We start from the raw sequence: 12,242 nt of genomic DNA, 5'->3' as shown, positions 1-12,242 counted from the left end.
CGTACGTCAGTCGAAGTCGGGTAGACGGTAGTCAGCCACGCGTCACTTAGCCGACAGCTCTTCATTTCCATGGACGTAAAGTTGATTGGTGCGCCTTTAATAATTCCTCTGTGACGGCTACCCGCGTCGAAACGAAACTAATGATAATGACTAACTCCATAGCCTTTCACTAAATAAAACTAGTATATTGGTAACGCATTATACGCCCAAATCTAGAATATTCATTTGTTCTTTAAAGCTACTAATAAATTAGTATATATTTTAATAGTACCGATAATCACAAAAACTATTTATTGAAACGTATTATTTTTAGTATGTATTTTACTGTTATGATATTGTTTCTGCAACAATGATAGAACAAACTCAATTTAAACTAGGTAATACAAGATAAACTTAAATATACTTAACATAAGTACTTTTATAAACACTTAAAAATCGTCATTTAATATAACCCTACATTTGTATTAATCTATGTTTTATTTGCAGTTCGCATTTCTATAAATGACTCCAGTTAATTTTATTCCCATACCTTCTTTAGCCTATAACATATTACCTGCACGTGCCTTAATACGTTTTTAATAAAACTTATTACATAGAGTAGTAGATACAGTAGCGTGAAATAATAACAACAATTGTTTTTAACATTTCAAAGTGTTAAAAACATTAACGTTCTATAGAGGATAAAATGTTGAGTCTATTTATTTCAAAATTTATTATGTCAGAGAGTAATGTTAGTTATTGTATAAATTAATGTTAGCAGCCAGCCCTAAGTGACCGTGAAATGACATTCAGCGTGCGCAATCGTAGAACTTTTTCTTGAACAATTTGCACAATTTAAGTTTTTGCTGACACGTGACTGATGCGTCATAAACTATAGATATTAAATGTATTTATGGTATTTTTAATTACTCATAACGTACAGGCTGCTCGTTATAAACACACCGAGATGTATTATATTACTCAACGGGTAATGTTATAGAAGCATATAATTAATGAGTATTAATCGTGTTAATTGTATTAATTTTTTTTTTATATTCATTGTTTTATTTATCATTAAAAGAAACTTCTGTAAACAGTCGGCACGAATTAAGAGAAACACAAAGACGGGTCTCTCGACTTGCAAGGGTGGGCCAACATTTTACAATACGGATTAATTATCGGCCAAAATCGACCACTCAAATATACCTGTCACCGCTGTAAAACAACGCGATCCAATTTATATGGGCCCCGAACAATGGTAAACGCGGTAAACACAATGGAACGGCGCAAAATGAACAAAAATGAATCAAAATGAACGCTTGCCGCCGGCTTCGCTTAAGATATGACCTGACTTACTAACTATTGTTTTCAAATAGACTGTATTACATGTAATAACAATATTATTTTTTATACCGGATTAGGTCTTGAAAAATGTGAGAAGTAACCGTTAAGTCGTTTATTACAGGACTGTCAGGATCATTTAATGTCGCCACTGACATTGTGTCGATAGTTTCCTTGAGTTGATTGATACATAGTAACATTTTCTGCATTGCAAACCATTCAAGGGACAATATTTTTCAATGCTAAAATTTCAAATAAATATGCTACTCATCTACTTATTTATTAATACGGTAATACCTTTTATTAAAATATTGCAATTAAAATATTGCAAACAATTGTAATTAGTAAATATTGATTTGTTAATTGCTTCCTAAGTGACGATATATTAAACATTTAGTCATTTTTAATGTGCGGTGTAGCTATACCTAGAATGGTTATGTAAATCGGAAGGGTTGAAGAGAACTGCGCACGCGCTGCTGACGCGCGGACCACCGGCGGCTGTGTCAGCCCTGATTCACGGTCCTTCGAATAGGGTTGAAACATTAAATCTGTTACATTATTTAATCTTTTACTCATTGTTTCGTGTCTCAAAAGGCAGGCAAGACTGGCTTGTTTTATTATTATAAATCATTTTTTGGCATTCTATATTTACTAATATGTACGTATTGTTTGTACCTATTTATACAAAAATCATCAATCAAGCTTAATATAACTACAGATAAAATTAATTACAACCATATATATTTTATTTTTTTTAATGTTTTTTTTTTAATTTTACAATTAGCGAAATCGTTATAAAGTTATTCAAATATGGAACTCTTGAGACAGCCCTGCAGCATGGCTGCGACAAGCGTAGCATTGTTAGGAAGAGGCCGCCCTGGCTGTATAAATACATTCGTATTGCCACTCGTAATATGTGAAATAATCTCTACAATTCGAACCTAAAATACTTTCACCATAAAATCGCCGCACATTAAATTATATTAGCATTAATTACTAGTGCGTGTGAATAAACTGTTACCGGATCAAACCGGTTTAGTATAATTAATAAAGCTACTCAAATACAAATAAACAACTGCTTAATCGATAAGTACAAAATGAGAGATATAATATAGTTTAGATCGGATTCAAATCGTTAACACTAACAACTCATTCCTATCGCACTCCGGGATTTAATCGCGCAAAATCTACCGCATTGCCTCGCATTCAACGCATCGGAATGCGCAGAAAATGGAAAAAACATGGCGCTAAACCGCGAAACTGTATGTATTTAAACGCCGAATCCAAGATTCTGAACCACGAAAAAACGGCCAGCATTGGGCCATTTAAATTTTTCCAAAACGTGAACACAATGGAACAGATTCGGAAAGTTTAATTTTTGTTTTATTTTTAATTTTAAATTTGAAAAAGGAATTCGGTTCGGCAAGGCCTGTCACATCATTCCAGCGCTGCTAAGTGACGCCGGACGCACGTCAGTTCCGTGGATGCGTTTTATTTTAATACGAATTCAACCGAGTCCGCTCGTTTTTTGTTATCATAGATGTTGGACTCGCGTATACGATTAATTTTATAACCTTTTATTGATCTCTCTTCCTTATTCGTAAAACAAAATCACTAAATAAAACTTTTAATAAATAACTAAGTTAACTTATTGATTTTTTAATATAATATATGTAGCTTATTTTACATTTCGTAATTACGAAAGAGTTTAAATTCTGTGAAATTTTTGCAACAAAAATATGCGTAACTATTGCAAAATACTTTATGCAACGTGCAAAAATAAGGAAAATTGCTAAATAAATAATTAGACAGCATTATAATAATACTGAATAACCTTTGCATAAGATTAGCGCACTTTCCATAAACGGCGATCAATTATTAAAATTATTATAATTATGGCATAGTCATGTCGCCTCGGGTAACCGTATCGCTCGGGACTAAAGGTTGTCGCTCACTAGCGCTCACACGGATCAACTTGCGATTGACGTGCGTCGAGATGACGCTAAAAGGTCTATTGTATACGAAATGCTCGTTACTCCGCATCCAACCGGTCTTTAACACGGCTGAACAATGTGATCACTTTATACATATGTAGTGTTTCACCACTGTGAGAGACCTAACGCACATTTCTAGAAGCATTTTCTTCATTCAATACTAAGTCGTCTATGAGTATTTATTCTGTCATTATGAAGATAATATCTCTTGGAAACAATCAACACGATCTGTATCTCACATTTCCTGCTGTATCAAACTATTAAGAAAGACCTGCCACTTTTAAAGAAATAAAATAACGTACGTTAACGTAACGTTAACATTGTACGGCTATGTAGAGCTATAATGTATAAGCTTGTTATTATTTTTACATGATTTTTATGTATTTATTCAATAATAATAAAGTCGTTACTCAAACAGCGACCGTTTAATGTAAATGTAATTACTCCATTGCGTTCTTTTATAGTGCAATTAATCAAAGGCTGTTACAATATGCATGATTACTTAAACAAATAAAAGCAATTATGTAAATGTGCGGCTCATTAAGCATTTCACGTGAATATTGTCGCGGTAAGGCTATCGCGTCGACGCGTGATCTCGCATCGCGGATAATATCGGATTGCGTCAATTACGACTGATCTGCCGCGATCGCGCGATACATTTAAATGTATTGTATGCGACGACCCTCATATTTGGCGAATAACCAGTTCAACGAATACAAAATTAACATCGCATTAGTTTTAATGTACTTCGGTCTTTATATTATAATATTCTTCTCAATTATTAAAATATAAGAGTATATTATTATAATAAGAAATATTTGCTTCGAGCGATCAATTTCAACTGTAATAAAATAAATTAGCTGGTAACTTAATTTAAGAAGCTCCTTCTTATTTACTTATATCCGAGATGGTTCTGCGGCTGGAATACGTGAATCTTAACCAAAGGTTGCGGTTGAAACTCGAGTATCACATTTTTTTTGTTTATATTTTATATAGTGCGTGAAGAAACCTCCATGTGTCAGAGGAAAATCTACCATATGTGTATCTACATATAACTAACGAGATTGAAACAGTGTGATGGAATAAACTCCAAACGTCTCAAACAAAGAGGCTCTAGGCCAGCAACGGACATTGTTCCAATAATAATAAAATATATTATATTAAAATTCAAAGTAAGCATTATGTATGTTTTGAGTGGAATTTAATTTATCTAATTATTTTAAGTATATGTAGATTGTAGCGACAATAGTATGACAAAATCTCCTTTACGAGGACATGTAAGTAGGAGTTGTATCCGGAAGCGACCAGGGAATCGAAGCCCGGTGGCTTGTAGTGTTCGCGCGTGGGAGGTAACACCACTGTTGACAAAACGATACTCCCAAGTCGCTTTGAACCATTTATTTATTATACCTACTCTTGTGTAAGTTAAAAGCCTCAAAGTAAATTTTTTTTCTCCAAATATCTTTGTACTATTACAAGTAATGAACTTTAACGTGAAGCTATAAAGATAGAAATTTCACGCGATTATTATGTTTTATTGCTTCACCGAATTGGCTTGTTATTGTAATAACAAACAAATGTATATTTAACATTAAATCTTTTAATACGTGTCACATAAATTATAATTAAAAACTAAATTCGATTGATAAAATTTTGAAAATACTTTAGAAAATACCTACTCCGAAATATAAGACGCGACAAAAATCTTCTTAAATCTTGGTTAGGGCTTAACACAATGTATGCAATGAATCCAGAACATGAGTTGACATGAACATTGATATGAATATTTATTGAACATGCTCACAGCAGTCTGGCTCGGTGCTGGTAGTCGTCATTAGGCAGTGAGACATCGGCGCAACCCGACAATTTGAACGTAGTGAACGCACCGCTAAATTGTGGCCTGCCATCGCACCGAACTTTATTTATTTGTATTTATAACGCATCGTACCTAATTATATCGGAGAGTATACCGTGAATCGTGTACTTTTAGAAACAGTTGGCGCTGACGGGCTAATGACAGCCGCGGCTTCCTGCTACGTTAATTGCTTATGAAGTCCATAGTTGCGCCCGCATAGAATTATTTATTAGACCGAATATCGTTGTGATAGTGGTGCGGTGTAGAACGTCACGATCATTTGCAGCACTTACAACCTGTCAGTTCGGACGAAGCTTAGACCAGATTATAACGTAATACGGTAGTTCGCCTGCCTTTGATGTCATTCAAACGATTGCTTAATGCTCTTAATTGCTTAGTTTGGGAGCAACAGCATGAGGAAGTACGATGATTGGCATTTTTTATAGAGAAGCTACTGCATGTGAATCGTACGATCCTATCGAGTAAATACTTGGAAGCATTCTAAATAAATATAATTATTTGTATCGCATCATGTCAGCAATTTATTCCCAATTTACTCTTAAAAAATATATCTTTAGCCCGAAGAAATTTAGTCAGCGTATTTGTATTTTTATTTATTTACAAATGAGTGAAGATCTGCGTAAATAAATTTGCAAGTTCAAGAGAAATGCTCTCATAATTCTGAGGCGTGCAATTTGAGGCTTTAAATCAAAGGAGTCCGCAGACGTACCACGGCTACCGATAAATAACTCCGCGCGAAGCGATTTGTGTAACACAAGGGTCTTTCCACTACCAACTACAACACTACCACTTCTTATCGAGTTATTATATCGAGAACTTCTTACTCTATCGTTTAAACTATACTTTGATATCTTCATATGTGAGAAATAGCAAATCATCTATTTATTTCATTACTCTTTATGTAACGAATCAATTACAAAGTGTATTATTTGAATCTATTATAAAATATAAACTTGAATCTGTTATCCATATCTAATCCTTAATATGATATGTAAGAAACATCTTTGTAAATTTTTTAAGTAAAACAAAACCACAAAGAGCATAATGTAGCCACACAGGTTCCCAATTGAGTCCATACACATAGCTGGCAATCGATTCTCTTCGCTTCACGCGTGAAATCGCTCGCGCCGCAGCGCTCCCAAACCGATCCGTTTAACCGAATCACTCGATTACCTCGCCGTCGTACGAGCTCACGGACGAAGCTACCTTAAAAATATCACACGCCCATTAAACGATACAAAAAATGTCGTCCTCTATTTTGACAAGAAAATAAAACAAAAACCCTCCATTCTATCATAACAATTTATGACCTACGAAAACACTGTTCCCCGTTATTAATATCGACATTAATACATTCCCGATATCCTGCCCATAAATGTCACAGCCACTGGCGCCTAGTACAGGTAGAGGACTGTAGAAGTGCGTATAGAAAAACGTTCAATTCTAAACAATGAAATGAGACTCGAAAAAAAAATTTAGTAAATTTATAATACCTCCCGCTACCCGGCCACCGGTGTAAAATCCTGAGAATTGTAATTTTTCTTACAAAATTTAGTGATATGTCAAACCTGTTCGACGTGGCAAATAAAAATGTACGAGTCGGTGGGGAAAAAACAAACCGAAAGCTTTGGGTTATTGCTAAAACAAGGGAAGGTTACCATATCAATCAAGGCGTTGACAAAAGTGGAATTTTTTTCCTCGTGCTCGGGCCGTGGGATGAAAAAAGGGCCCGTGTTTATGGAAATGCAATAAAAGACACGCAAGTTCCCCACAGACGCGAGCTTGCATAGCTTTGTTAGTGTCATATAAATAATCGGTACATTTTTTAAATCTAAGGTAAAAAAAATATAATTAGATTCTTCACTGTTAGTTTACAAACGTATAAGTATTGGATTGAACTCAATGTCACTAAAATCACATTTATAACTTGTTAAATTAGTATTGATTTTTGATGCTTTTATTTATTTTAATAAATACTAAATTATAAAGCAGAAAAGTGTTTGAAAAGAGATTTTAAAAAATTGCCAGTTTTGCGATAACGGCTATATCAATTCACCCTATCACCCTGACGAGCACTTGGTCGTGTCGTGAAGTGTATGTAACAGGCACGTATAACAATAATTAAACGCGTGGGAAACAGCAAGTTAAAAATTATTTTTAAAAGGCATCACTTGAAATCTGCTATGTAATAAATAACGCTAGGAATCGAACCTTGCTTTACTTGCAGGTGGCGCACAGGTTGGTCAGGTATCCGTCTCGAGTAAGATTGATAAAAGTTAGTGCACCCCCGCCGCGAGGCCGTGTCACTCACCGGGCACGGCCCTGCGTGAGAACCTATTGTACCTACTTGTATTAAAAAGTATTCTAAATATTACAATTGTTAACACTGGCAGGTTATTAAAAAGTATTTTATACGAAACGATAATTTAAAAATGTAAAGATAAATGTTTTTATTTTAGAGAAAACACTTAACCAGAGTGACCATTATCGAATATAATATAAACATATAAATGGCAACATCACTTTATTAATAATTTTAACTTTTGATAATAATAACGAGACATTAAAGGAAATTAAGATCAGCGGTACATTAATTTCATTACCTACCTCATTAGAATTTCATCAACTTGTATCGTCTTTAGGACGCGAAATATGTTCAGATATGTTTAACAATTTACGGCATTCCGTGTGACAGGTAATTATTTTGATAGACGGATAAAATAAATTCGTTACAACGTATTTGTTTAATTTAATGTTTTAACCTTCGAACTAGAAAACCTCAGACATTATTATTTAACATTATTAACATTTTTAAGTCACAATAAAAAAAAATGTTTCGTCAAATTTTAAATATATTCTCATATGTAAATTATATTGGGTTATATATATCACCACAGTATCGAAAATTATTACAGAAAGTAAATAATTTATTCAGAGCTTAATATTTCGTAAGTAATTGTATTTGTAACGAGCGCTCGCCGTAATCTTTGAATCAGTGACCGACCGACCGACGTGAACGACCTAACTACACATGAGTAAGTCAATCGAATCACGATACTCAAATTCACCTCGCATGTTATTTCGTTAATTTTGTTTATAATAAGTTTTTCTAAGAAACACTAATTAATGAAAGGAGTTTTCTAGAAACAAAGCTGCGGTTCAAACGTTGTTAAGACTATATTTCAAGTTAATAAACTTAGTCGTTTTAACGATATTATAATTTTATTATAAAATAGGACATTCGTCATTTTATTATTTTTTTTAGAATTAACTGCCTCAATGATCTAGTTTACAAGGGCTGCTGATCTGGAGGTATTAAGTTCAATACCCGAGTTGGGCCCTTTAAAAGTAATGGACCCTTGCCTCAGAAATCACGGAACAGCATTGGTTATATCCTGAACACTTTGCCGACGTGTCTGATTTACCGTCCAATCAGTGATGTTTTTAGTCTCCCCTCAAAATGGCTGTCGTAACTAAAATCACCTAATAGAAGAATATCATCGCCATTCTATAAAGTTTTTTTTCTATATTCAGTTTTCCATCTAAATTTAGCTTTTATTTGATTCCCGCTAACTCTTTTACCCTGCGCCAGAGGTTAAAGCAAGATTTATTCGACAGGTCGCGGTGATCGATGAGCGGCCAGCGGTCTCCGGCGACATCGACAACGGTCACTACTGTATCAACAATAAAAACCTCCTTCTCAAATTATAATTAATAAACTATTGACATGCACGTTTAATGGGTTCATTTAAAAATTATTTAGCTTTATAATATTACCATTCAAAACTAATCATTCTTTATTATTTCAATTTTATTTCTTTATATTACCTACTTACCTACATCAAAGTGTTTATAAAAATAAAGAAATATCTAATATTTATGTTTCAAAATTTTCCCAGAATTTAAATTTAAACAAAGCGAACGTTTTATTAATTCTTTTTAAAAACATTCTTATTCATTCTCATATGACGTCATGGCGAGGCACGTAAGGCAGACAGTGTGGGACCGTCCCGTACATAAGCTAAGGCTATAGAATTCTTATTGTAATATTTATTTGGCACTTGTTTAGGGCCATGAATGCCAAATAGGTAAGTTCTATGACCGCCCGCCTTCTGCTTGAATTGCTCATGCGTAGAACGAGAATATACTGATTTAGTTGTGTGATAGTACTATATAGTGGCTGTAATTGAGACATTTGCAAGCCACCTGGATCGATTAGATAGCGTGGGAGATTTTTAGTGCGATATAAGAGGAAATACATTTTTGAAGCAATTTTAATAATCTTGATTGAACGCCTAATTTTTTATTTACTTACGCCTAATCTTTTATATAACCTCTATCTAACTGAATAAATGCATAAAAAAGGATATTATCATTATTTTCTTTTTTTTTGAGAAAAAAATAACATTTATTACTCGTTAGCCTGAACTGATAGTTTAATGTTACAACTAGGTTTAAAAACATAGGCAATGCACATTATACTCTATTTATGATTATACTAGAATGTCTTTTTTTTTATTTCGAATGAACGTCATTACGACTCATAAATCAATATGCACGTAACATTACATTTATAATATAAAGATAGATGATTTTTAAATATCTACTATTAATTTGTAGTATTATATTAACTTAAAGCTGAATTGTTTAATATGGTCCGCCAGCTATGTTAATATATTTAAAGACATTAAAAATAAAAATTGTCGAATGTAACACTATCCTAAAGTAATAAGTATATACGCGGGCGCTCCTCGGTTTTCGTGCGATTTATTTTTGTAAGTACAAACTACTGTACCCCGACGTGTCAAGCTTATCTCCATAAGTATTATTTACTCATGATAATTATATGTAATTATATTATGATATTCCTATCTCGCTCAGGTGAAGTTTGAGATATCATAATTTTGAATACAATACGAATAAATTTAGAAGACATAGATAATACAAGCAATCCTCATAGAGTTCTTTAGCAACCTAATTAGCAATGTTTTTCGAACGTTTATTTGTATATAAATTAATAAAAAATGTAAAAAAACACAATTATTTATATAATTAATAAGAAACGTACTGCACGTCTTCTGATTACATGAATATAATTTACTTTTTATTATAAAAATATATGTGTTACCTTTTTTGTTAAAAACTATTTGCAAGACGAAAAAAAGCAATTACACATGCAGTTTACAGGTTTAAACCTGTATAATAAAATTTATCGTACACCCATCTCTACTATATAATGTAAAGTGTAAAAGGCATATACCACTGAATATGCATTTTTAAAATATTTGTATTTTATTACAAACAACAAAATTCTATTAAAAAGTAATTGATGTACCGCATTATGTTCAATACATAATTATGACAAAAATGACACTCTATGAATGTCCTATTACTGGGCTAAGACATTTACCAGATTTACATCCGACATAAGGTGACCCACGATATTTTCCCTACCGAGCCGAGCATGAGATGAATGAAGGGTGAATTATGGTTGGTTAATTTTATAGGGGTTTTGGAAGATGCCAGTGATACATTCATATGTGTTTGAAAGCCGTCGGTCCTGCGACTAATCTCTTCTATCGCGTCTGATTGTGGCCTCATGGGACTATAAAAATAAGATAACATTGAGACTTTGTGTTTCACATCTTTTATATTATACCTTGTGCCATTTTTAATTTGTAACATTGAGTTCAATTGAATACGGCTGCCGCTGACCTAAATACGGTCATTATTATTACTTTAATATAAATTTACAAAAAATATTATTAATATCTATCTGTATTATTGTTATCTTAAATCAAAACTAATACGATTGCAAACCACAGATAGCAATATTGAGGCGGTAAACAAAATAATTCCACGTTGATATTACACAGACAAAATTCTTAAAAAAATTTAGATAATATTCAAGGCTTTAATTGTTAATTTCATCACTTCATTGTTGACTATTTTAATATATCTAACAATCAATGTCAAATTTGCGGCTATACCCCTAATTTGTATTGTCAAAAGATTCCCACTTCAATTCTCATTCGTGTCAAGTGCGTTTAAGTAATTAGACTATTTTATAATGATTGTTTTAACTATTGCCTCCCAATTACTCTGCTTAACTCAGACAAGGTCTCCGTTTCATAATTGCCTTTATTACATTCTACTTCGAATTAAAAATTTAAACTATTATACAAATTAATTTGTTACTTATAACGCTTTGGTGTTTTAAAATATTGTAAATAATTCTGATTATTTCCATAATACTGAATATGAGGATTAACGCCCTCGCCTCCTTGGTTTAGTTCGACTTAAGCATTGTTTCGTAATTTCCCACAACGAAATTAAAAGTGAGAATTCAATCTCCAACGCCGCATTAACGGTAACACTGTACAGTACACTGACTTTAAATATTAAAACTACGTCGGTATCATTACATCCGGGTTTAAAAGCCATGACTGTATAAGCTGCTCGGAAATATTTACGTTATCCAAAATCAAGTGAAATTAAAAAACAAAGACAAAATGTTGTAAAGCCATGAACGTATTACGTCTGGACATATTTCCAGTTCAACGTGCAAATTGTCTCAAAGTCCGTTACGAGTCCGTGCGATTATATCATAATGTTTGGACATTACATAATTTAGCGAACAAAAGGCGAATATTTTGAGCTGTACCTCTAGTTTATGTCCGCGGGAAGGGTATTAAGGTAAATTGTACAATTGTGGGCACGGGCCGATCGTTAGCGGTCGCGGACGAGCCGGGCCGACGTGACGTCTGAGCGGCGATGTCGCATTGTTTCAGTTTTATGCGTGCCCGACCTTAGATTAAACGTTAACTTGAAGATTTATAGCGGTCATAGACAGGCTAGTTTCGTGGACGGAGAGATCTTACGACGAAACGCTCAGGTTTCTTAAGAGCCCAATTTGTGGGAGCGCTTATGCGCTGTCGTGCTCGTATGCATGCCCCGCCTTTTTTATTGCTGCCCCTAACTGTAAACAACACCCATTCTGGCTTTTGGTAAGGCCTTATTCGAGGTTTTAATTGGTATAACTCAATTTAGAT

At 33.6% G+C, this 12,242-nt stretch overlaps 1 protein-coding gene across 3 annotated transcripts in view; it reads right to left on the bottom strand.

Annotated features, from left to right (window-relative positions):
* Window positions 1-12,242, bottom strand: part of LOC113393260 (GATA-binding factor C-like) — an 84,239-nt gene that overhangs the window by 30,783 nt on the left and 41,214 nt on the right. The window lies entirely within an intron of this gene.

The sequence above is a fragment of the Vanessa tameamea genome, chromosome 6 (genome assembly GCF_037043105.1).
Source record: "Vanessa tameamea isolate UH-Manoa-2023 chromosome 6, ilVanTame1 primary haplotype, whole genome shotgun sequence".
NCBI lineage: Eukaryota > Metazoa > Arthropoda > Insecta > Lepidoptera > Nymphalidae > Vanessa > Vanessa tameamea.
The sequence above is the reverse complement of the archived record's forward strand: the minus strand, read 5'-3'. Positions and strand labels throughout refer to the sequence as shown.